Source organism: Gadus morhua, chromosome 21 (assembly GCF_902167405.1).
Source record: "Gadus morhua chromosome 21, gadMor3.0, whole genome shotgun sequence".
Taxonomy (NCBI): Eukaryota; Metazoa; Chordata; class Actinopteri; order Gadiformes; family Gadidae; genus Gadus; species Gadus morhua.
Window position 1 is genome coordinate 1859853 of NC_044068.1, and position 25503 is coordinate 1885355.

General features: G+C 44.8%; 65 non-coding genes across 65 annotated transcripts; all 65 read right to left on the minus strand.

Annotated features, from left to right (window-relative positions):
• Positions 1-87: 87 nt before the first annotated feature.
• Positions 88-160, minus strand: trnav-aac (transfer RNA valine (anticodon AAC)). The gene has a single exon. It is a non-coding gene; the product is annotated as a tRNA-Val (tRNA).
• A 239-nt stretch (positions 161-399) lies between these two features.
• On the minus strand, positions 400-472 carry trnav-aac (transfer RNA valine (anticodon AAC)). The gene has a single exon. It is a non-coding gene; the product is annotated as a tRNA-Val (tRNA).
• Positions 473-710: 238 nt separating this feature from the next.
• Positions 711-783, minus strand: trnav-uac (transfer RNA valine (anticodon UAC)). The gene has a single exon. It is a non-coding gene; the product is annotated as a tRNA-Val (tRNA).
• Positions 784-1033: 250 nt separating this feature from the next.
• trnav-cac (transfer RNA valine (anticodon CAC)) lies at positions 1034-1106 on the minus strand. Its single transcript has one exon. It is a non-coding gene; the product is annotated as a tRNA-Val (tRNA).
• A 466-nt stretch (positions 1107-1572) lies between these two features.
• Positions 1573-1645, minus strand: trnav-aac (transfer RNA valine (anticodon AAC)). Its single transcript has one exon. It is a non-coding gene; the product is annotated as a tRNA-Val (tRNA).
• Positions 1646-2423: 778 nt separating this feature from the next.
• Positions 2424-2496, minus strand: trnav-aac (transfer RNA valine (anticodon AAC)). The gene has a single exon. It is a non-coding gene; the product is annotated as a tRNA-Val (tRNA).
• Positions 2497-3090: 594 nt separating this feature from the next.
• trnav-aac (transfer RNA valine (anticodon AAC)) lies at positions 3091-3163 on the minus strand. Its single transcript has one exon. It is a non-coding gene; the product is annotated as a tRNA-Val (tRNA).
• Positions 3164-3401: 238 nt separating this feature from the next.
• trnav-uac (transfer RNA valine (anticodon UAC)) lies at positions 3402-3474 on the minus strand. Its single transcript has one exon. It is a non-coding gene; the product is annotated as a tRNA-Val (tRNA).
• Positions 3475-3724: 250 nt separating this feature from the next.
• On the minus strand, positions 3725-3796 carry trnav-cac (transfer RNA valine (anticodon CAC)). The gene has a single exon. It is a non-coding gene; the product is annotated as a tRNA-Val (tRNA).
• A 466-nt stretch (positions 3797-4262) lies between these two features.
• On the minus strand, positions 4263-4335 carry trnav-cac (transfer RNA valine (anticodon CAC)). Its single transcript has one exon. It is a non-coding gene; the product is annotated as a tRNA-Val (tRNA).
• Positions 4336-4801: 466 nt separating this feature from the next.
• On the minus strand, positions 4802-4874 carry trnav-aac (transfer RNA valine (anticodon AAC)). The gene has a single exon. It is a non-coding gene; the product is annotated as a tRNA-Val (tRNA).
• A 75-nt stretch (positions 4875-4949) lies between these two features.
• Positions 4950-5022, minus strand: trnav-cac (transfer RNA valine (anticodon CAC)). Its single transcript has one exon. It is a non-coding gene; the product is annotated as a tRNA-Val (tRNA).
• Positions 5023-5097: 75 nt separating this feature from the next.
• Positions 5098-5170, minus strand: trnav-cac (transfer RNA valine (anticodon CAC)). The gene has a single exon. It is a non-coding gene; the product is annotated as a tRNA-Val (tRNA).
• A 467-nt stretch (positions 5171-5637) lies between these two features.
• trnav-aac (transfer RNA valine (anticodon AAC)) lies at positions 5638-5710 on the minus strand. Its single transcript has one exon. It is a non-coding gene; the product is annotated as a tRNA-Val (tRNA).
• A 238-nt stretch (positions 5711-5948) lies between these two features.
• Positions 5949-6021, minus strand: trnav-uac (transfer RNA valine (anticodon UAC)). Its single transcript has one exon. It is a non-coding gene; the product is annotated as a tRNA-Val (tRNA).
• Positions 6022-6271: 250 nt separating this feature from the next.
• Positions 6272-6344, minus strand: trnav-cac (transfer RNA valine (anticodon CAC)). The gene has a single exon. It is a non-coding gene; the product is annotated as a tRNA-Val (tRNA).
• Positions 6345-6810: 466 nt separating this feature from the next.
• Positions 6811-6883, minus strand: trnav-cac (transfer RNA valine (anticodon CAC)). Its single transcript has one exon. It is a non-coding gene; the product is annotated as a tRNA-Val (tRNA).
• A 466-nt stretch (positions 6884-7349) lies between these two features.
• On the minus strand, positions 7350-7422 carry trnav-aac (transfer RNA valine (anticodon AAC)). The gene has a single exon. It is a non-coding gene; the product is annotated as a tRNA-Val (tRNA).
• A 75-nt stretch (positions 7423-7497) lies between these two features.
• Positions 7498-7570, minus strand: trnav-cac (transfer RNA valine (anticodon CAC)). The gene has a single exon. It is a non-coding gene; the product is annotated as a tRNA-Val (tRNA).
• A 75-nt stretch (positions 7571-7645) lies between these two features.
• trnav-cac (transfer RNA valine (anticodon CAC)) lies at positions 7646-7718 on the minus strand. The gene has a single exon. It is a non-coding gene; the product is annotated as a tRNA-Val (tRNA).
• A 467-nt stretch (positions 7719-8185) lies between these two features.
• Positions 8186-8258, minus strand: trnav-aac (transfer RNA valine (anticodon AAC)). The gene has a single exon. It is a non-coding gene; the product is annotated as a tRNA-Val (tRNA).
• Positions 8259-8496: 238 nt separating this feature from the next.
• On the minus strand, positions 8497-8569 carry trnav-uac (transfer RNA valine (anticodon UAC)). Its single transcript has one exon. It is a non-coding gene; the product is annotated as a tRNA-Val (tRNA).
• A 250-nt stretch (positions 8570-8819) lies between these two features.
• Positions 8820-8892, minus strand: trnav-cac (transfer RNA valine (anticodon CAC)). The gene has a single exon. It is a non-coding gene; the product is annotated as a tRNA-Val (tRNA).
• Positions 8893-9358: 466 nt separating this feature from the next.
• trnav-cac (transfer RNA valine (anticodon CAC)) lies at positions 9359-9431 on the minus strand. Its single transcript has one exon. It is a non-coding gene; the product is annotated as a tRNA-Val (tRNA).
• Positions 9432-9897: 466 nt separating this feature from the next.
• trnav-aac (transfer RNA valine (anticodon AAC)) lies at positions 9898-9970 on the minus strand. The gene has a single exon. It is a non-coding gene; the product is annotated as a tRNA-Val (tRNA).
• A 75-nt stretch (positions 9971-10045) lies between these two features.
• On the minus strand, positions 10046-10118 carry trnav-cac (transfer RNA valine (anticodon CAC)). The gene has a single exon. It is a non-coding gene; the product is annotated as a tRNA-Val (tRNA).
• Positions 10119-10193: 75 nt separating this feature from the next.
• Positions 10194-10266, minus strand: trnav-cac (transfer RNA valine (anticodon CAC)). The gene has a single exon. It is a non-coding gene; the product is annotated as a tRNA-Val (tRNA).
• A 466-nt stretch (positions 10267-10732) lies between these two features.
• trnav-aac (transfer RNA valine (anticodon AAC)) lies at positions 10733-10805 on the minus strand. The gene has a single exon. It is a non-coding gene; the product is annotated as a tRNA-Val (tRNA).
• Positions 10806-11043: 238 nt separating this feature from the next.
• Positions 11044-11116, minus strand: trnav-uac (transfer RNA valine (anticodon UAC)). The gene has a single exon. It is a non-coding gene; the product is annotated as a tRNA-Val (tRNA).
• A 250-nt stretch (positions 11117-11366) lies between these two features.
• On the minus strand, positions 11367-11439 carry trnav-cac (transfer RNA valine (anticodon CAC)). Its single transcript has one exon. It is a non-coding gene; the product is annotated as a tRNA-Val (tRNA).
• A 466-nt stretch (positions 11440-11905) lies between these two features.
• trnav-uac (transfer RNA valine (anticodon UAC)) lies at positions 11906-11978 on the minus strand. Its single transcript has one exon. It is a non-coding gene; the product is annotated as a tRNA-Val (tRNA).
• A 250-nt stretch (positions 11979-12228) lies between these two features.
• Positions 12229-12301, minus strand: trnav-cac (transfer RNA valine (anticodon CAC)). The gene has a single exon. It is a non-coding gene; the product is annotated as a tRNA-Val (tRNA).
• A 466-nt stretch (positions 12302-12767) lies between these two features.
• Positions 12768-12840, minus strand: trnav-cac (transfer RNA valine (anticodon CAC)). The gene has a single exon. It is a non-coding gene; the product is annotated as a tRNA-Val (tRNA).
• A 466-nt stretch (positions 12841-13306) lies between these two features.
• On the minus strand, positions 13307-13379 carry trnav-aac (transfer RNA valine (anticodon AAC)). The gene has a single exon. It is a non-coding gene; the product is annotated as a tRNA-Val (tRNA).
• A 75-nt stretch (positions 13380-13454) lies between these two features.
• trnav-cac (transfer RNA valine (anticodon CAC)) lies at positions 13455-13527 on the minus strand. Its single transcript has one exon. It is a non-coding gene; the product is annotated as a tRNA-Val (tRNA).
• A 75-nt stretch (positions 13528-13602) lies between these two features.
• Positions 13603-13675, minus strand: trnav-cac (transfer RNA valine (anticodon CAC)). Its single transcript has one exon. It is a non-coding gene; the product is annotated as a tRNA-Val (tRNA).
• Positions 13676-14142: 467 nt separating this feature from the next.
• trnav-aac (transfer RNA valine (anticodon AAC)) lies at positions 14143-14215 on the minus strand. Its single transcript has one exon. It is a non-coding gene; the product is annotated as a tRNA-Val (tRNA).
• Positions 14216-14453: 238 nt separating this feature from the next.
• On the minus strand, positions 14454-14526 carry trnav-uac (transfer RNA valine (anticodon UAC)). The gene has a single exon. It is a non-coding gene; the product is annotated as a tRNA-Val (tRNA).
• A 250-nt stretch (positions 14527-14776) lies between these two features.
• trnav-cac (transfer RNA valine (anticodon CAC)) lies at positions 14777-14849 on the minus strand. The gene has a single exon. It is a non-coding gene; the product is annotated as a tRNA-Val (tRNA).
• A 466-nt stretch (positions 14850-15315) lies between these two features.
• trnav-aac (transfer RNA valine (anticodon AAC)) lies at positions 15316-15388 on the minus strand. Its single transcript has one exon. It is a non-coding gene; the product is annotated as a tRNA-Val (tRNA).
• A 238-nt stretch (positions 15389-15626) lies between these two features.
• Positions 15627-15699, minus strand: trnav-uac (transfer RNA valine (anticodon UAC)). The gene has a single exon. It is a non-coding gene; the product is annotated as a tRNA-Val (tRNA).
• Positions 15700-15949: 250 nt separating this feature from the next.
• trnav-cac (transfer RNA valine (anticodon CAC)) lies at positions 15950-16022 on the minus strand. Its single transcript has one exon. It is a non-coding gene; the product is annotated as a tRNA-Val (tRNA).
• A 466-nt stretch (positions 16023-16488) lies between these two features.
• On the minus strand, positions 16489-16561 carry trnav-aac (transfer RNA valine (anticodon AAC)). Its single transcript has one exon. It is a non-coding gene; the product is annotated as a tRNA-Val (tRNA).
• A 238-nt stretch (positions 16562-16799) lies between these two features.
• Positions 16800-16872, minus strand: trnav-uac (transfer RNA valine (anticodon UAC)). Its single transcript has one exon. It is a non-coding gene; the product is annotated as a tRNA-Val (tRNA).
• Positions 16873-17122: 250 nt separating this feature from the next.
• On the minus strand, positions 17123-17195 carry trnav-cac (transfer RNA valine (anticodon CAC)). The gene has a single exon. It is a non-coding gene; the product is annotated as a tRNA-Val (tRNA).
• A 433-nt stretch (positions 17196-17628) lies between these two features.
• trnav-aac (transfer RNA valine (anticodon AAC)) lies at positions 17629-17701 on the minus strand. Its single transcript has one exon. It is a non-coding gene; the product is annotated as a tRNA-Val (tRNA).
• A 238-nt stretch (positions 17702-17939) lies between these two features.
• Positions 17940-18012, minus strand: trnav-uac (transfer RNA valine (anticodon UAC)). The gene has a single exon. It is a non-coding gene; the product is annotated as a tRNA-Val (tRNA).
• Positions 18013-18262: 250 nt separating this feature from the next.
• On the minus strand, positions 18263-18335 carry trnav-cac (transfer RNA valine (anticodon CAC)). Its single transcript has one exon. It is a non-coding gene; the product is annotated as a tRNA-Val (tRNA).
• Positions 18336-18601: 266 nt separating this feature from the next.
• On the minus strand, positions 18602-18674 carry trnav-uac (transfer RNA valine (anticodon UAC)). The gene has a single exon. It is a non-coding gene; the product is annotated as a tRNA-Val (tRNA).
• Positions 18675-18924: 250 nt separating this feature from the next.
• Positions 18925-18997, minus strand: trnav-cac (transfer RNA valine (anticodon CAC)). Its single transcript has one exon. It is a non-coding gene; the product is annotated as a tRNA-Val (tRNA).
• A 466-nt stretch (positions 18998-19463) lies between these two features.
• On the minus strand, positions 19464-19536 carry trnav-aac (transfer RNA valine (anticodon AAC)). The gene has a single exon. It is a non-coding gene; the product is annotated as a tRNA-Val (tRNA).
• A 238-nt stretch (positions 19537-19774) lies between these two features.
• On the minus strand, positions 19775-19847 carry trnav-uac (transfer RNA valine (anticodon UAC)). Its single transcript has one exon. It is a non-coding gene; the product is annotated as a tRNA-Val (tRNA).
• Positions 19848-20097: 250 nt separating this feature from the next.
• trnav-cac (transfer RNA valine (anticodon CAC)) lies at positions 20098-20170 on the minus strand. The gene has a single exon. It is a non-coding gene; the product is annotated as a tRNA-Val (tRNA).
• A 266-nt stretch (positions 20171-20436) lies between these two features.
• Positions 20437-20509, minus strand: trnav-uac (transfer RNA valine (anticodon UAC)). Its single transcript has one exon. It is a non-coding gene; the product is annotated as a tRNA-Val (tRNA).
• A 250-nt stretch (positions 20510-20759) lies between these two features.
• On the minus strand, positions 20760-20832 carry trnav-cac (transfer RNA valine (anticodon CAC)). The gene has a single exon. It is a non-coding gene; the product is annotated as a tRNA-Val (tRNA).
• Positions 20833-21298: 466 nt separating this feature from the next.
• Positions 21299-21371, minus strand: trnav-aac (transfer RNA valine (anticodon AAC)). Its single transcript has one exon. It is a non-coding gene; the product is annotated as a tRNA-Val (tRNA).
• Positions 21372-21965: 594 nt separating this feature from the next.
• On the minus strand, positions 21966-22038 carry trnav-aac (transfer RNA valine (anticodon AAC)). The gene has a single exon. It is a non-coding gene; the product is annotated as a tRNA-Val (tRNA).
• Positions 22039-22276: 238 nt separating this feature from the next.
• On the minus strand, positions 22277-22349 carry trnav-uac (transfer RNA valine (anticodon UAC)). Its single transcript has one exon. It is a non-coding gene; the product is annotated as a tRNA-Val (tRNA).
• Positions 22350-22599: 250 nt separating this feature from the next.
• Positions 22600-22672, minus strand: trnav-cac (transfer RNA valine (anticodon CAC)). The gene has a single exon. It is a non-coding gene; the product is annotated as a tRNA-Val (tRNA).
• Positions 22673-23138: 466 nt separating this feature from the next.
• Positions 23139-23211, minus strand: trnav-aac (transfer RNA valine (anticodon AAC)). Its single transcript has one exon. It is a non-coding gene; the product is annotated as a tRNA-Val (tRNA).
• A 239-nt stretch (positions 23212-23450) lies between these two features.
• Positions 23451-23523, minus strand: trnav-uac (transfer RNA valine (anticodon UAC)). The gene has a single exon. It is a non-coding gene; the product is annotated as a tRNA-Val (tRNA).
• A 250-nt stretch (positions 23524-23773) lies between these two features.
• Positions 23774-23846, minus strand: trnav-cac (transfer RNA valine (anticodon CAC)). Its single transcript has one exon. It is a non-coding gene; the product is annotated as a tRNA-Val (tRNA).
• A 466-nt stretch (positions 23847-24312) lies between these two features.
• Positions 24313-24385, minus strand: trnav-aac (transfer RNA valine (anticodon AAC)). The gene has a single exon. It is a non-coding gene; the product is annotated as a tRNA-Val (tRNA).
• Positions 24386-24624: 239 nt separating this feature from the next.
• On the minus strand, positions 24625-24697 carry trnav-aac (transfer RNA valine (anticodon AAC)). Its single transcript has one exon. It is a non-coding gene; the product is annotated as a tRNA-Val (tRNA).
• Positions 24698-25266: 569 nt separating this feature from the next.
• trnav-cac (transfer RNA valine (anticodon CAC)) lies at positions 25267-25339 on the minus strand. The gene has a single exon. It is a non-coding gene; the product is annotated as a tRNA-Val (tRNA).
• Positions 25340-25503: the final 164 nt, after the last annotated feature.

The following is a 25503-nucleotide window of genomic DNA, read 5'->3' on the forward strand; positions in this document are numbered from 1 at the left end:
CACTTCTAAGAACTTCTCACAACTAGAGTTAGCTTTCATACAGTCTATGCTCTCAACTGCGAGCGCTAAATACAAATACTTTGATCATGTTTCCGCCCGGTCTCGAACCGGGGACCTTTCGCGTGTTAGGCGAACGTGATAACCACTACACTACGGAAACCTGTTAAAATGTACAAATCTTGTCATCAGAAGCACCCGCATGAACAGGTTTCAGCGCAGGTTTAAACACTTAATAATATGACGAGGCTATCGGTTGAAGAGGTGGCGTGGTGCCCAGTAAACACTGCTGAAGGTTCTGTTCCAGACAGACTATTCAAGACAGACTATTCCCAAATAGAAGCCCGATAATAAACTAGGAGAATTTAAACATTAACTTTGTATGTCTGAAAACAGTAATACTGTTTCCGCCCGGTCTCGAACCGGGGACCTTTCGCGTGTTAGGCGAACGTGATAACCACTACACTACGGAAACCTGTTAAATGAACAAATCTTGTCATCAGAAGCACCCGCATGAACAGGTTTCAGCGCAGGTTTAAACACTTAATAATATGACGAGGCTATCGGTTGAAGAGGTGGCGTGGTGCCCAGTAAACACTGCTGAAGGTTCTGTTCCAGACAGACTATTCAAGACAGACTATTCCCAAATAGCAGCCCGATAATAAACTAGGAGAATTTAAACATTAACTTTGTATGTCTGAAAACAGTAATACTGTTTCCGCCCGGTTTCGAACCGGGGACCTTTCGCGTGTAAGGCGAACGTGATAACCACTACACTACGGAAACCTGTAAGTTTGAACAAAACCCTAAACATTTTTTTCATCAGAAGTACCCGCATGAACAGGTCTCAGCGCAGGTTAAAAAACTTAATAATATGACAAGGCTATTTGTTGAAGAGGTGGCGTGGTGCCCAGTAAACACTGCTGAAGGTTCTGTTCCAGACGGACTATTCCCGACAGACTATTCCCAAATGGCTGCCCGATAATAAAGCAGGAGAATTTAAACATTAACTTTGTATGTCTGAAAACAGTAATACTGTTTCCGCCCGGTTTCGAACCGGGGACCTTTCGCGTGTGAGGCGAACGTGATAACCACTACACTACGGAAACACATTCAAGGAGTATCTGGCAACCCAGAAGAATCCCTTCATCAACCGTCCAGTCTAGTTCACAACATTTTATGGAACCAGGGTCAGAGTGGTCAGGTGTGAATGTAAGTGGTTATATCATACATATTTGAAACATATTATCCCAAACATCCATGCGCCTATCTGCTACCGCGGGGAACAATGCTAGCATGCTAGGCTTCAATTGTAAAGTCGTAACGACAGCGGCAAAAGAAAGCCAAGACATGCTAATGGCTACGAACCATCCATTGCACGCTAAACGATCCAGGATGAGACGGTTAACCCAGATGTCCATGCTGGAGAGGTGCACGAAGAAGACTCAGGAACGCTAGGCAATACAGGAAAGGAGGTTGAAACCCAGACACTTCTAAGAACTTCTCACAACTAGAGTTAGCTTTCATACAGTCTATGCTCTCAACTGCGAGCGCTAAATACAAATACTTTGATCATGTTTCCGCCCGGTCTCGAACCGGGGACCTTTCGCGTGTTAGGCGAACGTGATAACCACTACACTACGGAAACCTGTTAAAATGTACAAATCTTGTCATCAGAAGCACCCGCATGAACAGGTTTCAGCGCAGGTTTAAACATTTAATAATATGACGAGGCTATCGGTTGAAGAGGTGGCGTGGTGCCCAGTAAACACTGCTGAAGGTTCTGTTCCAGACAGACTATTCAAGACAGACTATTCCCAAATAGAAGCCCGATAATAAACTAGGAGAATTTAAACATTAACTTTGTATGTCTGAAAACAGTAATACTGTTTCCGCCCGGTTTCGAACCGGGGACCTTTCGCGTGTGAGTCGAACGTGATAACTACTATGCTACAGAAACACAGTCAAGGAGTATCTGGCAACCCAGAAGAATCCCGTCATCAACCGTCCAGTCTAGTTCACAACATTTTATGGAACCATGGTCAGAGTGGTCAGGTGTGAATTTAAGTGGTTATATCATACATATTTGAAACATATTATCCTCAACATCCATTCGCCCATCTGCTACCGCGAGGAACAATGCTAGCACGCTAGCCTTCAATTGTATAGTCGTAACGACAGCGGCAAAAGCCAGCCAAGACATGCTAATGGCTACGAACCATCCATTGCACGCTAGACGATCCAGGATGAGACGGTTAACCCAGAAGTCCATGCTGGAGAGGTTCACGAAGAAGACTCAGGAACGCTAGGCAATAGAGGAAAGGAGGTTGACACCCAGACACTTCTAATAACTTCTCACAACTAGAGTTAACTTTCATACAGTCTATGCTCTCAACTGCGAGCGCTAAATACAAATACTTTGACCATGTTTCCGCCCGGTCTCGAACCGGGGACCTTTCGCGTGTTAGGCGAACGTGATAACCACCACACTACGGAAACCTGTTAAAATGTACAAATCTTGTCATAAGAAGGACCCGCATGAACAGGTTTTCGTATGTCTGAAAACAGCAATACTGTTTCCGCCCGGTTTCGAACCGGGGACCTTTCGCGTGTGACACTACAGAAACACATTCAAGGAGTATCTGGCAACCCAGAAGAATCCCGTCATCAACCGTCCAGTCTAGTTCACAACATTTTATGGAACCATGGTCAGAGTGGTCAGGTGTGAATTTAAGTGGTTATATCATACATATTTGAAACATATTATCCTAAACATCCATTCGCCCATCTGCTACCGCGAGGAACAATGCTAGCACGCTAGGCTTCAATTGTATAGTCGTAACGACAGCGGCAAAAGCCAGCCAAGACATGCTAATGGCTACGAACCATCCATTGCACGCTAGACGATCCAGGATGAGACGGTTAACCCAGAAGTCCATGCTGGAGAGGTTCACGAAGAAGACTCAGGAACGCTAGGCAATACAGGAAAGGAGGTTGACACCCAGACACTTCTAATAACTTCTCACAACTAGAGTTAACTTTCATACAGTCTATGCTCTCAACTGCGAGCGCTAAATACAAATACTTTGACCATGTTTCCGCCCGGTCTCGAACCAGGGACCTTTCGCGTGTTAGGCGAACGTGATAACCACTACACTACGGAAACCTGTTGAATGAACAAATCTTGTCATCAGAAGCACCCGCATGAACAGGTTTCAGCGCAGGTTTAAACACTTAATAATATGACGAGGCTATCGGTTGAAGAGGTGGCGTGGTGCCCAGTAAACACTGCTGAAGGTTCTGTTCCAGACAGACTATTCAAGACAGACTATTCCCAAATAGCAGCCCGATAATAAACTAGGAGAATTTAAACATTAACTTTGTATGTCTGAAAACAGTAATACTGTTTCCGCCCGGTTTCGAACCGGGGACCTTTCGCGTGTAAGGCGAACGTGATAACCACTACACTACGGAAACCTGTAAGTTTGAACAAAACCCTAAACATTTTTTTCATCAGAAGTACCCGCATGAACAGGTCTCAGCGCAGGTTAAAAAACTTAATAATATGACAAGGCTATTTGTTGAAGAGGTGGCGTGGTGCCCAGTAAACACTGCTGAAGGTTCTGTTCCAGACGGACTATTCCCGACAGACTATTCCCAAATGGCTGCCCGATAATAAAGCAGGAGAATTTAAACATTAACTTTGTATGTCTGAAAACAGTAATACTGTTTCCGCCCGGTTTCGAACCGGGGACCTTTCGCGTGTGAGGCGAACGTGATACCACTACACTACGGAAACACATTCAAGGAGTATCTGGCAACCCAGAAGAATCCCTTCATCAACCGTCCAGTCTAGTTCACAACATTTTATGGAACCAGGGTCAGAGTGGTCAGGTGTGAATGTAAGTGGTTATATCATACATATTTGAAACATATTATCCCAAACATCCATTCGCCTATCTGCTACCGCGGGGAACAATGCTAGCATGCTAGGCTTCAATTGTAAAGTCGTAACGACAGCGGCAAAAGAAAGCCAAGACATGCTAATGGCTACGAACCATCCATTGCACGCTAAACGATCCAGGATAAGACGGTTAACCAAGATGTCCATGCTGGAGAGGTGCACGAAGAAGACTCAGGAACGCTAGGCAATACAGGAAAGGAGGTTGAAACCCAGACACTTCTAAGAACTTCTCACAACTAGAGTTAGCTTTCACACAGTCTATGCTCTCAACTGCGAGCGCTAAATACAAATACTTTGATCATGTTTCCGCCCGGTTTCGAACCGGGGACCTTTCGCGTGTGAGTCGAACGTGATAACTACTATACTACAGAAACACAGTCAAGGAGTATCTGGCAACCCAGAAGAATCCCGTCATCAACCGTCCAGTCTAGTTCACAACATTTTATGGAACCATGGTCAGAGTGGTCAGGTGTGAATTTAAGTGGTTATATCATACATATTTGAAACATATTATCCTAAACATCCATTCGCCCATCTGCTACCGCGAGGAACAATGCTAGCACGCTAGGCTTCAATTGTAAAGTCGTAACGACAGCGGCAAAAGCCAGCCAAGACATGCTAATGGCTACGAACCATCCATTGCACGCTAGACGATGCAGGATGAGACGGTTAACCCAGATGTCCATGCTGGAGAGGTGCACGAAGAAGACTCAGGAACGCTGGGCAATACAGGAAAGGAGGTTGAAACCCAGACACTTCTAAGAACTTCTCACAACTAGAGTTAGCTTTCATACAGTCTATGCTCTCAACTGCGAGCGCTAAATACAAATACTTCAATCATGTTTCCGCCCGGTCTCGAACCGGGGACCTTACGCGTGTTAGGCGAACGTGATAACCACTACACTACGGAAACCTGTTAAAATGTACAAATCTTGTCATCAGAAGGACCCGCATGAACAGGTTTTCGTATGTCTGAATACAGCGATACTGTTTCCGCCCGGTTTCGAACCGGGGACCTTTCGCGTGTGAGGCGAACGTGATAACCACTACACTACGGAAACCTGTTAAAATGTATAAATCTTGTCATCAGAAACACCCGCATGAACAGGTTTTCGTATGTCTGAAAACAGTAATACTGTTTCCGCCCGGTTTCGAACCGGGGACCTTTCGCGTGTGAGGCGAACGTGATAACCACTACACTACGGAAACACATTCAAAGAGTGTCTGGCAACCCAAAAAGAATCCCTTCATCAACCGTCCAGTCTAGTTCACAACATTTTATGGAACCAGGGTCAGAGTGGTCAGGTGTGAATGTAAGTGGTTATATCATACATATTTGAAACATATTATCCCAAACATCCATTCGCCTATCTGCTACCGCGGGGAACAATGCTAGCATGCTAGGCTTCAATTGTAAAGTCGTAACGACAGCGGCAAAAGCCAACCAAGACATGCTAATGGCTACGAACCATCCATTGCACGCTAGACGATGCAGGATGAGACGGTTAACCCAGATGTCCATGCTGGAGAGGTGCACGAAGAAGACTCAGGAACGCTAGGCAATACAGGAAAGGAGGTTGAAACCCAGACACTTCTAAGAACTTCTCACAACTAGAGTTAGCTTTCATACAGTCTATGCTCTCAACTGCGAGCGCTAAATACAAATACTTTGATCATGTTTCCGCCCGGTCTCGAACCGGGGACCTTTCGCGTGTTAGGCGAACATGATAACCACTACACTACGGAAACCTGTTAAATGAACAAATCTTGTCATCAGAAGGACCCGCATGAACAGGTTTCAGCGCAGGTTTAAACACTTAATAATATGACGAGGCTATCGGTTGAAGAGGTGGCGTGGTGCCCAGTAAACACTGCTGAAGGTTCTGTTCCAGACAGACTATTCAAGACAGACTATTCCCAAATAGCAGCCCGATAATAAACTAGGAGAATTTAAACATTAACTTTGTATGTCTGAAAACAGTAATACTGTTTCCGCCCGGTTTCGAACCGGGGACCTTTCGCATGTAAGGCGAACTTGATAACCACTACACTACAGAAACCTGTAAGTTTGAACAAAACCCTAAACATTTTTTTCATCAGAAGTACCCGCATGAACAGGTCTCAGCGCAGGTTAAAAAACTTAATAATATGACAAGGCTATTTGTTGAAGAGGTGGCGTGGTGCCCAGTAAACACTGCTGAAGGTTCTGTTCCAGACGGACTATTCCCGACAGACTATTCCCAAATGGCTGCCCGATAATAAAGCAGGAGAATTTAAACATTAACTTTGTATGTCTGAAAACAGTAATACTGTTTCCGCCCGGTTTCGAACCGGGGACCTTTCGCGTGTGAGGCGAACGTGATAACCACTACACTACGGAAACACATTCAAGGAGTATCTGGCAACCCAGAAGAATCCCTTCATCAACCGTCCAGTCTAGTTCACAACATTTTATGGAACCAGGGTCAGAGTGGTCAGGTGTGAATGTAAGTGGTTATATCATACATATTTGAAACATATTATCCCAAACATCCATTCGCCTATCTGCTACCGCGGGGAACAATGCTAGCATGCTAGGCTTCAATTGTAAAGTCGTAACGACAGCGGCAAAAGAAAGCCAAGACATGCTAATGGCTACGAACCATCCATTGCACGCTAAACGATCCAGGATAAGACGGTTAACCAAGATGTCCATGCTGGAGAGGTGCACGAAGAAGACTCAGGAACGCTAGGCAATACAGGAAAGGAGGTTGAAACCCAGACACTTCTAAGAACTTCTCACAACTAGAGTTAGCTTTCACACAGTCTATGCTCTCAACTGCGAGCGCTAAATACAAATACTTTGATCATGTTTCCGCCCGGTTTCGAACCGGGGACCTTTCGCGTGTGAGTCGAACGTGATAACTACTATACTACAGAAACACAGTCAAGGAGTATCTGGCAACCCAGAAGAATCCCGTCATCAACCGTCCAGTCTAGTTCACAACATTTTATGGAACCATGGTCAGAGTGGTCAGGTGTGAATTTAAGTGGTTATATCATACATATTTGAAACATATTATCCTAAACATCCATTCGCCCATCTGCTACCGCGAGGAACAATGCTAGCACGCTAGGCTTCAATTGTAAAGTCGTAACGACAGCGGCAAAAGCCAGCCAAGACATGCTAATGGCTACGAACCATCCATTGCACGCTAGACGATGCAGGATGAGACGGTTAACCCAGATGTCCATGCTGGAGAGGTGCACGAAGAAGACTCAGGAACGCTGGGCAATACAGGAAAGGAGGTTGAAACCCAGACACTTCTAAGAACTTCTCACAACTAGAGTTAGCTTTCATACAGTCTATGCTCTCAACTGCGAGCGCTAAATACAAATACTTCAATCATGTTTCCGCCCGGTCTCGAACCGGGGACCTTACGCGTGTTAGGCGAACGTGATAACCACTACACTACGGAAACCTGTTAAAATGTACAAATCTTGTCATCAGAAGGACCCGCATGAACAGGTTTTCGTATGTCTGAATACAGCGATACTGTTTCCGCCCGGTTTCGAACCGGGGACCTTTCGCGTGTGAGGCGAACGTGATAACCACTACACTACGGAAACCTGTTAAAATGTATAAATCTTGTCATCAGAAACACCCGCATGAACAGGTTTTCGTATGTCTGAAAACAGTAATACTGTTTCCGCCCGGTTTCGAACCGGGGACCTTTCGCGTGTGAGGCGAACGTGATAACCACTACACTACGGAAACACATTCAAAGAGTGTCTGGCAACCCAAAAAGAATCCCTTCATCAACCGTCCAGTCTAGTTCACAACATTTTATGGAACCAGGGTCAGAGTGGTCAGGTGTGAATGTAAGTGGTTATATCATACATATTTGAAACATATTATCCCAAACATCCATTCGCCTATCTGCTACCGCGGGGAACAATGCTAGCATGCTAGGCTTCAATTGTAAAGTCGTAACGACAGCGGCAAAAGCCAACCAAGACATGCTAATGGCTACGAACCATCCATTGCACGCTAGACGATGCAGGATGAGACGGTTAACCCAGATGTCCATGCTGGAGAGGTGCACGAAGAAGACTCAGGAACGCTAGGCAATACAGGAAAGGAGGTTGAAACCCAGACACTTCTAAGAACTTCTCACAACTAGAGTTAGCTTTCATACAGTCTATGCTCTCAACTGCGAGCGCTAAATACAAATACTTTGATCATGTTTCCGCCCGGTCTCGAACCGGGGACCTTTCGCGTGTTAGGCGAACATGATAACCACTACACTACGGAAACCTGTTAAATGAACAAATCTTGTCATCAGAAGGACCCGCATGAACAGGTTTCAGCGCAGGTTTAAACACTTAATAATATGACGAGGCTATCGGTTGAAGAGGTGGCGTGGTGCCCAGTAAACACTGCTGAAGGTTCTGTTCCAGACAGACTATTCAAGACAGACTATTCCCAAATAGCAGCCCGATAATAAACTAGGAGAATTTAAACATTAACTTTGTATGTCTGAAAACAGTAATACTGTTTCCGCCCGGTTTCGAACCGGGGACCTTTCTCATGTAAGGCGAACTTGATAACCACTACACTACAGAAACCTGTAAGTTTGAACAAAACCCTAAACATTTTTTTCATCAGAAGTACCCGCATGAACAGGTCTCAGCGCAGGTTAAAAAACTTAATAATATGACAAGGCTATTTGTTGAAGAGGTGGCGTGGTGCCCAGTAAACACTGCTGAAGGTTCTGTTCCAGACGGACTATTCCCGACAGACTATTCCCAAATGGCTGCCCGATAATAAAGCAGGAGAATTTAAACATTAACTTTGTATGTCTGAAAACAGTAATACTGTTTCCGCCCGGTTTCGAACCGGGGACCTTTCGCGTGTGAGGCGAACGTGATAACCACTACACTACGGAAACACATTCAAGGAGTATCTGGCAACCCAGAAGAATCCCTTCATCAACCGTCCAGTCTAGTTCACAACATTTTATGGAACCAGGGTCAGAGTGGTCAGGTGTGAATGTAAGTGGTTATATCATACATATTTGAAACATATTATCCCAAACATCCATGCGCCTATCTGCTACCGCGGGGAACAATGCTAGCATGCTAGGCTTCAATTGTAAAGTCGTAACGACAGCGGCAAAAGAAAGCCAAGACATGCTAATGGCTACGAACCATCCATTGCACGCTAAACGATCCAGGATAAGACGGTTAACCAAGATGTCCATGCTGGAGAGGTGCACGAAGAAGACTCAGGAACGCTAGGCAATACAGGAAAGGAGGTTGAAACCCAGACACTTCTAAGAACTTCTCACAACTAGAGTTAGCTTTCACACAGTCTATGCTCTCAACTGCGAGCGCTAAATACAAATACTTTGATCATGTTTCCGCCCGGTTTCGAACCGGGGACCTTTCGCGTGTGAGTCGAACGTGATAACTACTATACTACAGAAACACAGTCAAGGAGTATCTGGCAACCCAGAAGAATCCCGTCATCAACCGTCCAGTCTAGTTCACAACATTTTATGGAACCATGGTCAGAGTGGTCAGGTGTGAATTTAAGTGGTTATATCATACATATTTGAAACATATTATCCTAAACATCCATTCGCCCATCTGCTACCGCGAGGAACAATGCTAGCACGCTAGGCTTCAATTGTAAAGTCGTAACGACAGCGGCAAAAGCCAGCCAAGACATGCTAATGGCTACGAACCATCCATTGCACGCTAGACGATGCAGGATGAGACGGTTAACCCAGATGTCCATGCTGGAGAGGTGCACGAAGAAGACTCAGGAACGCTGGGCAATACAGGAAAGGAGGTTGAAACCCAGACACTTCTAAGAACTTCTCACAACTAGAGTTAGCTTTCATACAGTCTATGCTCTCAACTGCGAGCGCTAAATACAAATACTTCAATCATGTTTCCGCCCGGTCTCGAACCGGGGACCTTACGCGTGTTAGGCGAACGTGATAACCACTACACTACGGAAACCTGTTAAAATGTACAAATCTTGTCATCAGAAGGACCCGCATGAACAGGTTTTCGTATGTCTGAATACAGCGATACTGTTTCCGCCCGGTTTCGAACCGGGGACCTTTCGCGTGTGAGGCGAACGTGATAACCACTACACTACGGAAACCTGTTAAAATGTATAAATCTTGTCATCAGAAACACCCGCATGAACAGGTTTTCGTATGTCTGAAAACAGTAATACTGTTTCCGCCCGGTTTCGAACCGGGGACCTTTCGCGTGTGAGGCGAACGTGATAACCACTACACTACAGAAACACATTCAAGTAGTATCTGGCAACCCAGAAGAATACCTTCATCAACCGTCCAGTCTAGTTCACAACATTTTATGGAACCAGGGTCAGAGTGGTCAGGTGTGAATGTAAGTGGTTATATCATACATATTTGAAACATATTATCCCAAACATCCATTCGCCTATCTGCTACCGCGGGGAACAATGCTAGCATGCTAGGCTTCAATTGTAAAGTCGTAACGACAGCGGCAAAAGCCAGCCAAGACATGCTAATGGCTACGAACCATCCATTGCACGCTAGACGATCCAGGATGAGACGGTTAACCCAGAAGTCCATGCTGGAGAGGTTCACGAAGAAGACTCAGGAACGCTAGGCAATACAGGAAAGGAGGTTGACACCCAGACACTTCTAATAACTTCTCACAACTAGAGTTAACTTTCATACAGTCTATGCTCTCAACTGCGAGCGCTAAATACAAATACTTTGATCATGTTTCCGCCCGGTCTCGAACCGGGGACCTTTCGCGTGTTAGGCGAACGTGATAACCACTACACTACGGAAACCTGTTAAATGAACAAATCTTGTCATGAGAAGGACCCGCATGAACAGGTTTCAGCGCAGGTTTAAACACTTAATAATATGACGAGGCTATCGGTTGAAGAGGTGGCGTGGTGCCCAGTAAACACTGCTGAAGGTTCTGTTCCAGACAGACTATTCAAGACAGACTATTCCCAAATAGCAGCCCGATAATAAACTAGGAGAATTTAAACATTAACTTTGTATGTCTGAAAACAGTAATACTGTTTCCGCCCGGTTTCGAACCGGGGACCTTTCGCATGTAAGGCGAACTTGATAACCACTACACTACAGAAACCTGTAAGTTTGAACAAAACCCTAAACATTTTTTTCATCAGAAGTACCCGCATGAACAGGTCTCAGCGCAGGTTAAAAAACTTAATAATATGACAAGGCTATTTGTTGAAGAGGTGGCGTGGTGCCCAGTAAACACTGCTGAAGGTTCTGTTCCAGACGGACTATTCCCGACAGACTATTCCCAAATGGCTGCCCGATAATAAAGCAGGAGAATTTAAACATTAACTTTGTATGTCTGAAAACAGTAATACTGTTTCCGCCCGGTTTCGAACCGGGGACCTTTCGCGTGTGAGGCGAACGTGATAACCACTACACTACGGAAACACATTCAAGGAGTATCTGGCAACCCAGAAGAATCCCTTCATCAACCGTCCAGTCTAGTTCACAACATTTTATGGAACCAGGGTCAGAGTGGTCAGGTGTGAATGTAAGTGGTTATATCATACATATTTGAAACATATTATCCCAAACATCCATTCGCCTATCTGCTACCGCGGGGAACAATGCTAGCATGCTAGGCTTCAATTGTAAAGTCGTAACGACAGCGGCAAAAGAAAGCCAAGACATGCTAATGGCTACGAACCATCCATTGCACGCTAGACGATGCAGGATGAGACGGTTAACCCAGATGTCCATGCTGGAGAGGTGCACGAAGAAGACTCAGGAACGCTAGGCAATACAGGAAAGGAGGTTGAAACCCAGACACTTCTAAGAACTTCTCACAACTAGAGTTAGCTTTCATACAGTCTATGCTCTCAACTGCGAGCGCTAAATACAAATACTTTGATCATGTTTCCGCCCGGTCTCGAACCGGGGACCTTTCGCATGTAAGGCGAACTTGATAACCACTACACTACAGAAACCTGTAAGTTTGAACAAAACCCTAAACATTTTTTTCATCAGAAGTACCCGCATGAACAGGTCTCAGCGCAGGTTAAAAAACTTAATAATATGACAAGGCTATTTGTTGAAGAGGTGGCGTGGTGCCCAGTAAACACTGCTGAAGGTTCTGTTCCAGACGGACTATTCCCGACAGACTATTCCCAAATGGCTGCCCGATAATAAAGCAGGAGAATTTAAACATTAACTTTGTATGTCTGAAAACAGTAATACTGTTTCCGCCCGGTTTCGAACCGGGGACCTTTCGCGTGTGAGGCGAACGTGATAACCACTACACTACGGAAACACATTCAAGGAGTATCTGGCAACCCAGAAGAATCCCTTCATCAACCGTCCAGTCTAGTTCACAACATTTTATGGAACCAGGGTCAGAGTGGTCAGGTGTGAATGTAAGTGGTTATATCATACATATTTGAAACATATTATCCCAAACATCCATTCGCCTATCTGCTACCGCGGGGAACAATGCTAGCATGCTAGGCTTCAATTGTAAAGTCGTAACGACAGCGGCAAAAGAAAGCCAAGACATGCTAATGGCTACGAACCATCCATTGCACGCTAAACGATCCAGGATAAGACGGTTAACCAAGATGTCCATGCTGGAGAGGTGCACGAAGAAGACTCAGGAACGCTAGGCAATACAGGAAAGGAGGTTGAAACCCAGACACTTCTAAGAACTTCTCACAACTAGAGTTAGCTTTCACACAGTCTATGCTCTCAACTGCGAGCGCTAAATACAAATACTTTGATCATGTTTCCGCCCGGTTTCGAACCGGGGACCTTTCGCGTGTGAGTCGAACGTGATAACTACTATACTACAGAAACACAGTCAAGGAGTATCTGGCAACCCAGAAGAATCCCGTCATCAACCGTCCAGTCTAGTTCACAACATTTTATGGAACCATGGTCAGAGTGGTCAGGTGTGAATTTAAGTGGTTATATCATACATATTTGAAACATATTATCCTAAACATCCATTCGCCCATCTGCTACCGCGAGGAACAATGCTAGCACGCTAGGCTTCAATTGTAAAGTCGTAACGACAGCGGCAAAAGCCAGCCAAGACATGCTAATGGCTACGAACCATCCATTGCACGCTAGACGATGCAGGATGAGACGGTTAACCCAGATGTCCATGCTGGAGAGGTGCACGAAGAAGACTCAGGAACGCTGGGCAATACAGGAAAGGAGGTTGAAACCCAGACACTTCTAAGAACTTCTCACAACTAGAGTTAGCTTTCATACAGTCTATGCTCTCAACTGCGAGCGCTAAATACAAATACTTCAATCATGTTTCCGCCCGGTCTCGAACCGGGGACCTTACGCGTGTTGGGCGAACGTGATAACCACTACACTACGGAAACCTGTTAAAATGTACAAATCTTGTCATCAGAAGGACCCGCATGAACAGGTTTTCGTATGTCTGAATACAGCGATACTGTTTCCGCCCGGTTTCGAACCGGGGACCTTTCGCGTGTGAGGCGAACGTGATAACCACTACACTACGGAAACCTGTTAAAATGTATAAATCTTGTCATCAGAAACACCCGCATGAACAGGTTTTCGTATGTCTGAAAACAGTAATACTGTTTCCGCCCGGTTTCGAACCGGGGACCTTTCGCGTGTGAGGCGAACGTGATAACCACTACACTACGGAAACACATTCAAAGAGTGTCTGGCAACCCAAAAAGAATACCTTCATCAACCGTCCAGTCTAGTTCACAACATTTTATGGAACCAGGGTCAGAGTGGTCAGGTGTGAATGTAAGTGGTTATATCATACATATTTGAAACATATTATCCCAAACATCCATTCGCCTATCTGCTACCGCGGGGAACAATGCTAGCATGCTAGGCTTCAATTGTAAAGTCGTAACGACAGCGGCAAAAGCCAACCAAGACATGCTAATGGCTACGAACCATCCATTGCACGCTAGACGATGCAGGATGAGACGGTTAACCCAGATGTCCATGCTGGAGAGGTGCACGAAGAAGACTCAGGAACGCTAGGCAATACAGGAAAGGAGGTTGAAACCCAGACACTTCTAAGAACTTCTCACAACTAGAGTTAGCTTTCATACAGTCTATGCTCTCAACTGCGAGCGCTAAATACAAATACTTTGATCATGTTTCCGCCCGGTCTCGAACCGGGGACCTTTCGCGTGTTAGGCGAACATGATAACCACTACACTACGGAAACCTGTTAAATGAACAAATCTTGTCATCAGAAGGACCCGCATGAACAGGTTTCAGCGCAGGTTTAAACACTTAATAATATGACGAGGCTATCGGTTGAAGAGGTGGCGTGGTGCCCAGTAAACACTGCTGAAGGTTCTGTTCCAGACAGACTATTCAAGACAGACTATTCCCAAATAGCAGCCCGATAATAAACTAGGAGAATTTAAACATTAACTTTGTATGTCTGAAAACAGTAATACTGTTTCCGCCCGGTTTCGAACCGGGGACCTTTCGCATGTAAGGCGAACTTGATAACCACTACACTACAGAAACCTGTAAGTTTGAACAAAACCCTAAACATTTTTTTCATCAGAAGTACCCGCATGAACAGGTCTCAGCGCAGGTTAAAAAACTTAATAATATGACAAGGCTATTTGTTGAAGAGGTGGCGTGGTGCCCAGTAAACACTGCTGACGGTTCTGTTCCAGACGGACTATTCCCGACAGACTATTCCCAAATGGCTGCCCGATAATAAAGCAGGAGAATTTAAACATTAACTTTGTATGTCTGAAAACAGTAATACTGTTTCCGCCCGGTTTCGAACCGGGGACCTTTCGCGTGTGAGGCGAACGTGATAACCACTACACTACAGAAACACATTCAAGTAGTATCTGGCAACCCAGAAGAATACCTTCATCAACCGTCCAGTCTAGTTCACAACATTTTATGGAACCAGGGTCAGAGTGGTCAGGTGTGAATGTAAGTGGTTATATCATACATATTTGAAACATATTATCCCAAACATCCATTCGCCTATCTGCTACCGCGGGGAACAATGCTAGCATGCTAGGCTTCAATTGTAAAGTCGTAACGACAGCGGCAAAAGCCAGCCAAGACATGCTAATGGCTACGAACCATCCATTGCACGCTAGACGATCCAGGATGAGACGGTTAACCCAGAAGTCCATGCTGGAGAGGTTCACGAAGAAGACTCAGGAACGCTAGGCAATACAGGAAAGGAGGTTGACACCCAGACACTTCTAATAACTTCTCACAACTAGAGTTAACTTTCATACAGTCTATGCTCTCAACTGCGAGCGCTAAATACAAATACTTTGATCATGTTTCCGCCCGGTCTCGAACCGGGGACCTTTCGCGTGTTAGGCGAACGTGATAACCACTACACTACGGAAACCTGTTAAATGAACAAATCTTGTCATCAGAAGGACCCGCATGAACAGGTTTCAGCGCAGGTTTAAACACTTAATAATATGACGAGGCTATCGGTTGAAGAGGTGGCGTGGTGCCCAGTAAACACTGCTGAAGGTTCTGTTCCAGACAGACTATTCAAGACAGACTATTCCCAAATAGCAGCCCGATAATAAACTAGGAGAATTTAAACATTAACTTTGTATGTCTGAAAACAGTAATACTGTTTCCGCCCGGTTTCGAACCGGGGACCTTTCGCATGTAAGGCGAACTTGATAACCACTACACTACAGAAACCTGTAAGTTTGAACAAAACCCTAAACATTTTTTTCATCAGAAGTACCCGCATGAACAGGTCTCAGCGCAGGTTAAAAAACTTAATAATATGACAAGGCTATTTGTTGAAGAGGTGGCGTGGTGCCCAGTAAACACTGCTGAAGGTTCTGTTCCAGACGGACTATTCCCGACAGACTATTCCCAAATGGCTGCCCGATAATAAAGCAGGAGAATTTAAACATTAACTTTGTATGTCTGAAAACAGTAATACTGTTTCCGCCCGGTTTCGAACCGGGGACCTTTCGCGTGTGAGGCGAACGTGATAACCACTACACTACGGAAACACATTCAAGGAGTATCTGGCAACCCAGAAGAATCCCTTCATCAACCGTCCAGTCTAGTTCACAACATTTTATGGAACCAGGGTCAGAGTGGTCAGGTGTGAATGTAAGTGGTTATATCATACATATTTGAAACATATTATCCCAAACATCCATTCGCCTATCTGCTACCGCGGGGAACAATGCTAGCATGCTAGGCTTCAATTGTAAAGTCGTAACGACAGCGGCAAAAGAAAGCCAAGACATGCTAATGGCTACGAACCATCCATTGCACGCTAGACGATGCAGGATGAGACGGTTAACCCAGATGTCCATGCTGGAGAGGTGCACGAAGAAGACTCAGGAACGCTAGGCAATACAGGAAAGGAGGTTGAAACCCAGACACTTCTAAGAACTTCTCACAACTAGAGTTAGCTTTCATACAGTCTATGCTCTCAACTGCGAGCGCTAAATACAAATACTTTGATCATGTTTCCGCCCGGTCTCGAACCGGGGACCTTTCGCGTGTTAGGCGAACATGATAACCACTACACTACGGAAACCTGTTAAATGAACAAATCTTGTCATCAGAAGGACCCGCATGAACAGGTTTCAGCGCAGGTTTAAACACTTAATAATATGACGAGGCTATCGGTTGAAGAGGTGGCGTGGTGCCCAGTAAACACTGCTGAAGGTTCTGTTCCAGACAGACTATTCAAGACAGACTATTCCCAAATAGCAGCCCGATAATAAACTAGGAGAATTTAAACATTAACTTTGTATGTCTGAAAACAGTAATACTGTTTCCGCCCGGTTTCGAACCGGGGACCTTTCTCGTGTAAGGCGAACGTGATTACCACTACACTACGGAAACCTGTAAGTTTGAACAAAACCCTAAACATTTTTTTCATCAGAAGTACCCGCATGAACAGGTCTCAGCGCAGGTTAAAAAACTTAATAATATGACAAGGCTATTTGTTGAAGAGGTGGCGTGGTGCCCAGTAAACACTGCTGAAGGTTCTGTTCCAGACGGACTATTCCCGACAGACTATTCCCAAATGGCTGCCCGATAATAAAGCAGGAGAATATAAACATTAACTTTGTATGTCTGAAAACAGTAATACTGTTTCCGCCCGGTTTCGAACCGGGGACCTTTCGCGTGTGAGGCGAACGTGATAACCACTACACTACGGAAACACATTCAAGGAGTATCCAGTCTAGTTCACAACATTTTATGGAACCAGGGTCAGAGTGGTCAGGTGTGAATGTAAGTGGTTATATCATACATATTTGAAACATATTATCCCAAACATCCATTCGCCTATCTGCTACCGCGGGGAACAATGCTAGCATGCTAGGCTTCAATTGTAAAGTCGTAACGACAGCGGCAAAAGAATGCCAAGACATGCTAATGGCTACGAACCATCCATTGCACGCTAGACGATCCAGGATGAGACGGTTAACCCAGAAGTCCATGCTGGAGAGGTTCACGAAGAAGACTCAGGAACGCTAGGCAATACAGGAAAGGAGGTTGACACCCAGACACTTCTAATAACTTCTCACAACTAGAGTTAACTTTCATACAGTCTATGCTCTCAACTGCGAGCGCTAAATACAAATACTTTGATCATGTTTCCGCCCGGTCTCGAACCGGGGACCTTTCGCGTGTTAGGCGAACGTGATAACAACTACACTACGGAAACCTGTTAAATGAACAAATCTTGTCATCAGAAGCACCCGCATGAACAGGTTTCAGCGCAGGTTTAAACACTTAATAATATGACGAGGCTATCGGTTGAAGAGGTGGCGTGGTGCCCAGTAAACACTGCTGAAGGTTCTGTTCCAGACAGACTATTCAAGACAGACTATTCCCAAATAGCAGCCCGATAATAAACTAGGAGAATTTAAACATTAACTTTGTATGTCTGAAAACAGTAATACTGTTTCCGCCCGGTTTCGAACCGGGGACCTTTCGCGTGTAAGGCGAACGTGATAACCACTATACTACGGAAACCTGTAAGTTTGAACAAAACCCTAAACATTTTTTTCATCAGAAGTACCCGCATGAACAGGTCTCAGCGCAGGTTAAAAAACTTAATAATATGACAAGGCTATTTGTTGAAGAGGTGGCGTGGTGCCCAGTAAACACTGCTGAAGGTTCTGTTCCAGACGGACTATTCCCGACAGACTATTCCCAAATGGCTGCCCGATAATAAAGCAGGAGAATTTAAACATTAACTTTGTATGTCTGAAAACAGTAATACTGTTTCCGCCCGGTTTCGTACCAGGGACCTTTCGCGTGTGAGGCGAACGTGATAACCACTACACTACGGAAACACATTCAAGGAGTATCTGGCAACCCAGAAGAATCCCTTCATCAACCGTCCAGTCTAGTTCACAACATTTTATGGAACCAGGGTCAGAGTGGTCAGGTGTGAATGTAAGTGGTTATATCATACATATTTGAAACATATTATCCCAAACATCCATTCGCCTATCTGCTACCGCGGATATTATTCAAGACAGACTATTCCCAAATAGCAGCCCGATAATAAACTAGGAGAATTTAAACATTAACTTTGTATGTCTGAAAACAGTAATACTGTTTCCGCCCGGTTTCGAACCGGGGACCTTTCTCGTGTAAGGCGAACGTGATTACCACTACACTACGGAAACCTGTAAGTTTGAACAAAACCCTAAACATTTTTTTCATCAGAAGTACCCGCATGAACAGGTCTCAGCGCAGGTTAAAAAACTTAATAATATGACAAGGCTATTTGTTGAAGAGGTGGCGTGGTGCCCAGTAAACACTGCTGAAGGTTCTGTTCCAGACGGACTATTCCCGACAGACTATTCCCAAATGGCTGCCCGATAATAAAGCAGGAGAATTTAAACATTAACTTTGTATGTCTGAAAACAGTAATACTGTTTCCGCCCGGTTTCGAACCGGGGACCTTTCGCGTGTGAGGCGAACGTGATAACCACTACACTACGGAAACACATTCAAGGAGTATCTGGCAACCCAGAAGAATCCCTTCATCAACCGTCCAGTCTAGTTCACAACATTTTATGGAACCAGGGTCAGAGTGGTCAGGTGTGAATGTAAGTGGTTATATCATACATATTTGAAACATATTATCCCAAACATCCATTCGCCTATCTGCTACCGCGGGGAACAATGCTAGCATGCTAGGCTTCAATTGTAAAGTCGTAACGACAGCGGCAAAAGAATGCCAAGACATGCTAATGGCTACGAACCATCCATTGCACGCTAGACGATCCAGGATGAGACGGTTAACCCAGAAGTCCATGCTGGAGAGGTTCACGAAGAAGACTCAGGAACGCTAGGCAATACAGGAAAGGAGGTTGACACCCAGACACTTCTAATAACTTCTCACAACTAGAGTTAACTTTCATACAGTCTATGCTCTCAACTGCGAGCGCTAAATACAAATACTTTGATCATGTTTCCGCCCGGTCTCGAACCGGGGACCTTTCGCGTGTTAGGCGAACGTGATAACAACTACACTACGGAAACCTGTTAAATGAACAAATCTTGTCATCAGAAGCACCCGCATGAACAGGTTTCAGCGCAGGTTTAAACACTTAATAATATGACGAGGCTATCGGTTGAAGAGGTGGCGTGGTGCCCAGTAAACACTGCTGAAGGTTCTGTTCCAGACAGACTATTCAAGACAGACTATTCCCAAATAGCAGCCCGATAATAAACTAGGAGAATTTAAACATTAACTTTGTATGTCTGAAAACAGTAATACTGTTTCCGCCCGGTTTCGAACCGGGGACCTTTCGCGTGTAAGGCGAACGTGATAACCACTATACTACGGAAACCTGTAAGTTTGAACAAAACCCTAAACATTTTTTTCATCAGAAGTACCCGCATGAACAGGTCTCAGCGCAGGTTAAAAAACTTAATAATATGACAAGGCTATTTGTTGAAGAGGTGGCGTGGTGCCCAGTAAACACTGCTGAAGGTTCTGTTCCAGACGGACTATTCCCGACAGACTATTCCCAAATGGCTGCCCGATAATAAAGCAGGAGAATTTAAACATTAACTTTGTATGTCTGAAAACAGTAATACTGTTTCCGCCCGGTTTCGTACCAGGGACCTTTCGCGTGTGAGGCGAACGTGATAACCACTACACTACGGAAACACATTCAAGGAGTATCTGGCAACCCAGAAGAATCCCTTCATCAACCGTCCAGTCTAGTTCACAACATTTTATGGAACCAGGGTCAGAGTGGTCAGGTGTGAATGTAAGTGGTTATATCATACATATTTGAAACATATTATCCCAAACATCCATTCGCCTATCTGCTACCGCGGATATTATTCAAGACAGACTATTCCCAAATAGCAGCCCGATAATAAACTAGGAGAATTTAAACATTAACTTTGTATGTCTGAAAACAGTAATACTGTTTCCGCCCGGTTTCGAACCGGGGACCTTTCTCGTGTAAGGCGAACGTGATTACCACTACACTACGGAAACCTGTAAGTTTGAACAAAACCCTAAACATTTTTTTCATCAGAAGTACCCGCATGAACAGGTCTCAGCGCAGGTTAAAAAACTTAATAATATGACAAGGCTATTTGTTGAAGAGGTGGCGTGGTGCCCAGTAAACACTGCTGAAGGTTCTGTTCCAGACGGACTATTCCCGACAGACTATTCCCAAATGGCTGCCCGATAATAAAGCAGGAGAATTTAAACATTAACTTTGTATGTCTGAAAACAGTAATACTGTTTCCGCCCGGTTTCGAACCGGGGACCTTTCGCGTGTGAGGCGAACGTGATAACCACTACACTACGGAAACACATTCAAGGAGTATCTGGCAACCCAGAAGAATCCCTTCATCAACCGTCCAGTCTAGTTCACAACATTTTATGGAACCAGGGTCAGAGTGGTCAGGTGTGAATGTAAGTGGTTATATCATACATATTTGAAACATATTATCCCAAACATCCATTCGCCTATCTGCTACCGCGGGGAACAATGCTAGCATGCTAGGCTTCAATTGTAAAGTCGTAACGACAGCGGCAAAAGAATGCCAAGACATGCTAATGGCTACGAACCATCCATTGCACGCTAAACGATCCAGGATGAGACGGTTAACCCAGATGTCCATGCTGGAGAGGTGCACGAAGAAGACTCAGGAACGCTAGGCAATACAGGAAAGGAGGTTGAAACCCAGACACTTCTAAGAACTTCTCACAACTAGAGTTAGCTTTCATACAGTCTATGCTCTCAACTGCGAGCGCTAAATACAAATACTTTGATCATGTTTCCGCCCGGTCTCGAACCGGGGACCTTTCGCGTGTTAGGCGAACGTGATAACCACTACACTACGGAAACCTGTTAAAATGTACAAATCTTGTCATAAGAAGGACCCGCATGAACAGGTTTTCGTATGTCTGAAAACAGCAATACTGTTTCCGCCCGGTTTCGAACCGGGGACCTTTCGCGTGTGACACTACAGAAACACATTCAAGGAGTATCTGGCAACCCAGAAGAATCCCGTCATCAACCGTCCAGTCTAGTTCACAACATTTTATGGAACCATGGTCAGAGTGGTCAGGTGTGAATTTAAGTGGTTATATCATACATATTTGAAACATATTATCCTAAACATCCATTCGCCCATCTGCTACCGCGAGGAACAATGCTAGCACGCTAGGCTTCAATTGTATGGTCGTAACGACAGCGGCAAAAGCCAGCCAAGACATGCTAATGGCTACGAACCATCCATTGCACGCTAGACGATCCAGGATGAGACGGTTAACCCAGAAGTCCATGCTGGAGAGGTTCACGAAGAAGACTCAGGAACGCTAGGCAATACAGGAAAGGAGGTTGACACCCAGACACTTCTAATAACTTCTCACAACTAGAGTTAACTTTCATACAGTCTATGCTCTCAACTGCGAGCGCTAAATACAAATACTTTGACCATGTTTCCGCCCGGTCTCGAACCGGGGACCTTTCGCGTGTTAGGCGAACGTGATAACCACTACACTACGGAAACCTGTTAAATGAACAAATCTTGTCATCAGAAGCACCCGCATGAACAGGTTTCAGCGCAGGTTTAAACACTTAATAATATGACGAGGCTATCGGTTGAAGAGGTGGCGTGGTGCCCAGTAAACACTGCTGAAGGTTCTGTTCCAGAGAGACTATTCAAGACAGACTATTCCCAAATAGCAGCCCGATAATAAACTAGGAGAATTTAAACATTAACTTTGTATGTCTGAAAACAGTAATACTGTTTCCGCCCGGTTTCGAACCGGGGACCTTTCGCGTGTAAGGCGAACGTGATAACCACTACACTACGGAAACCTATAAGTTTGAACAAAACCCTAAACATTTTTTTCATCAGAAGTACACGCATGAACAGGTCTCAGCGCAGGTTAAAAAACTTAATAATATGACAAGGCTATTTGTTGAAGAGGTGGCGTGGTGCCCAGTAAACACTGCTGAAGGTTCTGTTCCAGACGGACTATTCCCGACAGACTAGTCCCAAATGGCTGCCCGATAATAAAGCAGGAGAATTTAAACATTAACTTTGTATGTCTGAAAACAGTAATACTGTTTCCGCCCGGTTTCGAACCAGGGACCTTTCGCGTGTGAGGCTAACGTGATAACCACTACACTACGGAAACACATTCAAGGAGTATCTGGCAACCCAGAAGAATCCCGTCATCAACCGTCCAGTCTAGTTCACAACATTTTATGGAACCAGGGTCAGAGTGGTCAGGTGTGAATTTAAGTGGTTATATCATACATATTTGAAACATATTATCCTAAACATCCATTCGCCCATCTGCTACCGCGAGGAACAATGCTAGCACGCTAGGCTTCAATTGTATAGTCGTAACGACAGCGGCAAAAGCCAGCCAAGACATGCTAATGGCTACGAACCATCCATTGCACGCTAGACGATCCAGGATGAGACGGTTAACCCAGAAGTCCATGCTGGAGAGGTTCACGAAGAAGACTCAGGAACGCTAGGCAATACAGGAAAGGAGGTTGACACCCAGACACTTCTAAGAACTTCTCACAACTAGAGTTAGCTTTCATACAGTCTATGCTCTCAACTGCGAGCGCTAAATACAAATACTTTGATCATGTTTCCGCCCGGTCTCGAACCGGGGACCTTTCGCGTGTTAGGCGAACGTGATAACCACTACACTACGGAAACCTGTTAAAATGAACAAATCTTGTCATCAGAAGCACCCGCATGAACAGGTTTCAGCGCAGGTTTAAACACTTAATAATATGACGAGGCTATCGGTTGAAGAGGTGGCGTGGTGCCCAGTAAACACTGCTGAAGGTTCTGTTCCAGACAGACTATTCAAGACAGACTATTCGCAAATAGCAGCCCGATAATAAACTAGGAGAATTTAAACATTAACTTTGTATGTCTGAAAACAGTAATACTGTTTCCGCCCGGTTTCGAACCAGGGACCTTTCGCGTGTAAGGCGAACGTGATAACCACTACACTACGGAAACCTATAAGTTTGAACAAAACCCTAAACATTTTTTTCATCAGAAGTACACGCATGAACAGGTCTCAGCGCAGGTTAAAAAACTTAATAATATGACAAGGCTATTTGTTGAAGAGGTGGCGTGGTGCCCAGTAAACACTGCTGAAGGTTCTGTTCCAGACGGACTATTCCCGACAGACTAGTCCCAAATGGCTGCCCGATAATAAAGCAGGAGAATTTAAACATTAACTTTGTATGTCTGAAAACAGTAATACTGTTTCCGCCCGGTTTCGAACCAGGGACCTTTCGCGTGTGAGGCGAACGTGATAACCACTACACTACGGAAACACATTCAAGGAGTATCTGGCAACCCAGAAGAATCCCGTCATCAACCGTCCAGTCTAGTTCACAACATTTTATGGAACCAGGGTCAGAGTGGTCAGGTGTGAATTTAAGTGGTTATATCATACATATTTGAAACATATTATCCTAAACATCCATTCGCCCATCTGCTACCGCGAGGAACAATGCTAGCACGCTAGGCTTCAATTGTATAGTCGTAACGACAGCGGCAAAAGCCAGCCAAGACATGCTAATGGCTACGAACCATCCATTGCACGCTAGACGATCCAGGATGAGACGGTTAACCCAGAAGTCCATGCTGGAGAGGTTCACGAAGAAGACTCAGGAACGCTAGGCAATACAGGAAAGGAGGTTGACACCCAGACACTTCTAAGAACTTCTCACAACTAGAGTTAGCTTTCATACAGTCTATGCTCTCAACTGCGAGCGCTAAATACAAATACTTTGATCATGTTTCCGCCCGGTCTCGAACCGGGGACCTTTCGCGTGTTAGGCGAACGTGATAACCACTACACTACGGAAACCTGTTAAAATGTACAAATCTTGTCATCAGAAGCACCCGCATGAACAGGTTTCAGCGCAGGTTTAAACACTTAATAATATGACGAGGCTATCGGTTGAAGAGGTGGCGTGGTGCCCAGTAAACACTGCTGAAGGTTCTGTTCCAGACAGACTATTCAAGAGAGACTATTCCCAAATAGAAGCCCGATAATAAACTAGGAGAATTTAAACATTAACTTTGTATGTCTGAAAACAGTAATACTGTTTCCGCCCGGTCTCGAACCGGGGACCTTTCGCGTGTTAGGCGAACGTGATAACCACTACACTACGGAAACCTGTTAAATGAACAAATCTTGTCATCAGAAGCACCCGCATGAACAGGTTTCAGCGCAGGTTTAAACACTTAATAATATGACGAGGCTATCGGTTGAAGAGGTGGCGTGGTGCCCAGTAAACACTGCTGAAGGTTCTGTTCCAGACAGACTATTCAAGACAGACTATTCCCAAATAGCAGCCCGATAATAAACTAGGAGAATTTAAACATTAACTTTGTATGTCTGAAAACAGTAATACTGTTTCCGCCCGGTTTCCGGGGACCTTTCCGGGGACCTTTCGCGTGTAAGGCGAACGTGATAACCACTACACTACGGAAACCTGTAAGTTTGAACAAAACCCTAAACATTTTTTTCATCAGAAGTACCCGCATGAACAGGTCTCAGCGCAGGTTAAAAAACTTAATAATATGACAAGGCTATTTGTTGAAGAGGTGGCGTGGTGCCCAGTAAACACTGCTGAAGGTTCTGTTCCAGACGGACTATTCCCGACAGACTATTCCCAAATGGCTGCCCGATAATAAAGCAGGAGAATTTAAACATTAACTTTGTATGTCTGAAAACAGTAATACTGTTTCCGCCCGGTTTCGAACCGGGGACCTTTCGCGTGTGAGGCGAACGTGATAACCACTACACTACGGAAACACATTCAAGGAGTATCTGGCAACCCAGAAGAATCCCTTCATCAACCGTCCAGTCTAGTTCACAACATTTTATGGAACCAGGGTCAGAGTGGTCAGGTGTGAATGTAAGTGGTTATATCATACATATTTGAAACATATTATCCCAAACATCCATTCGCCTATCTG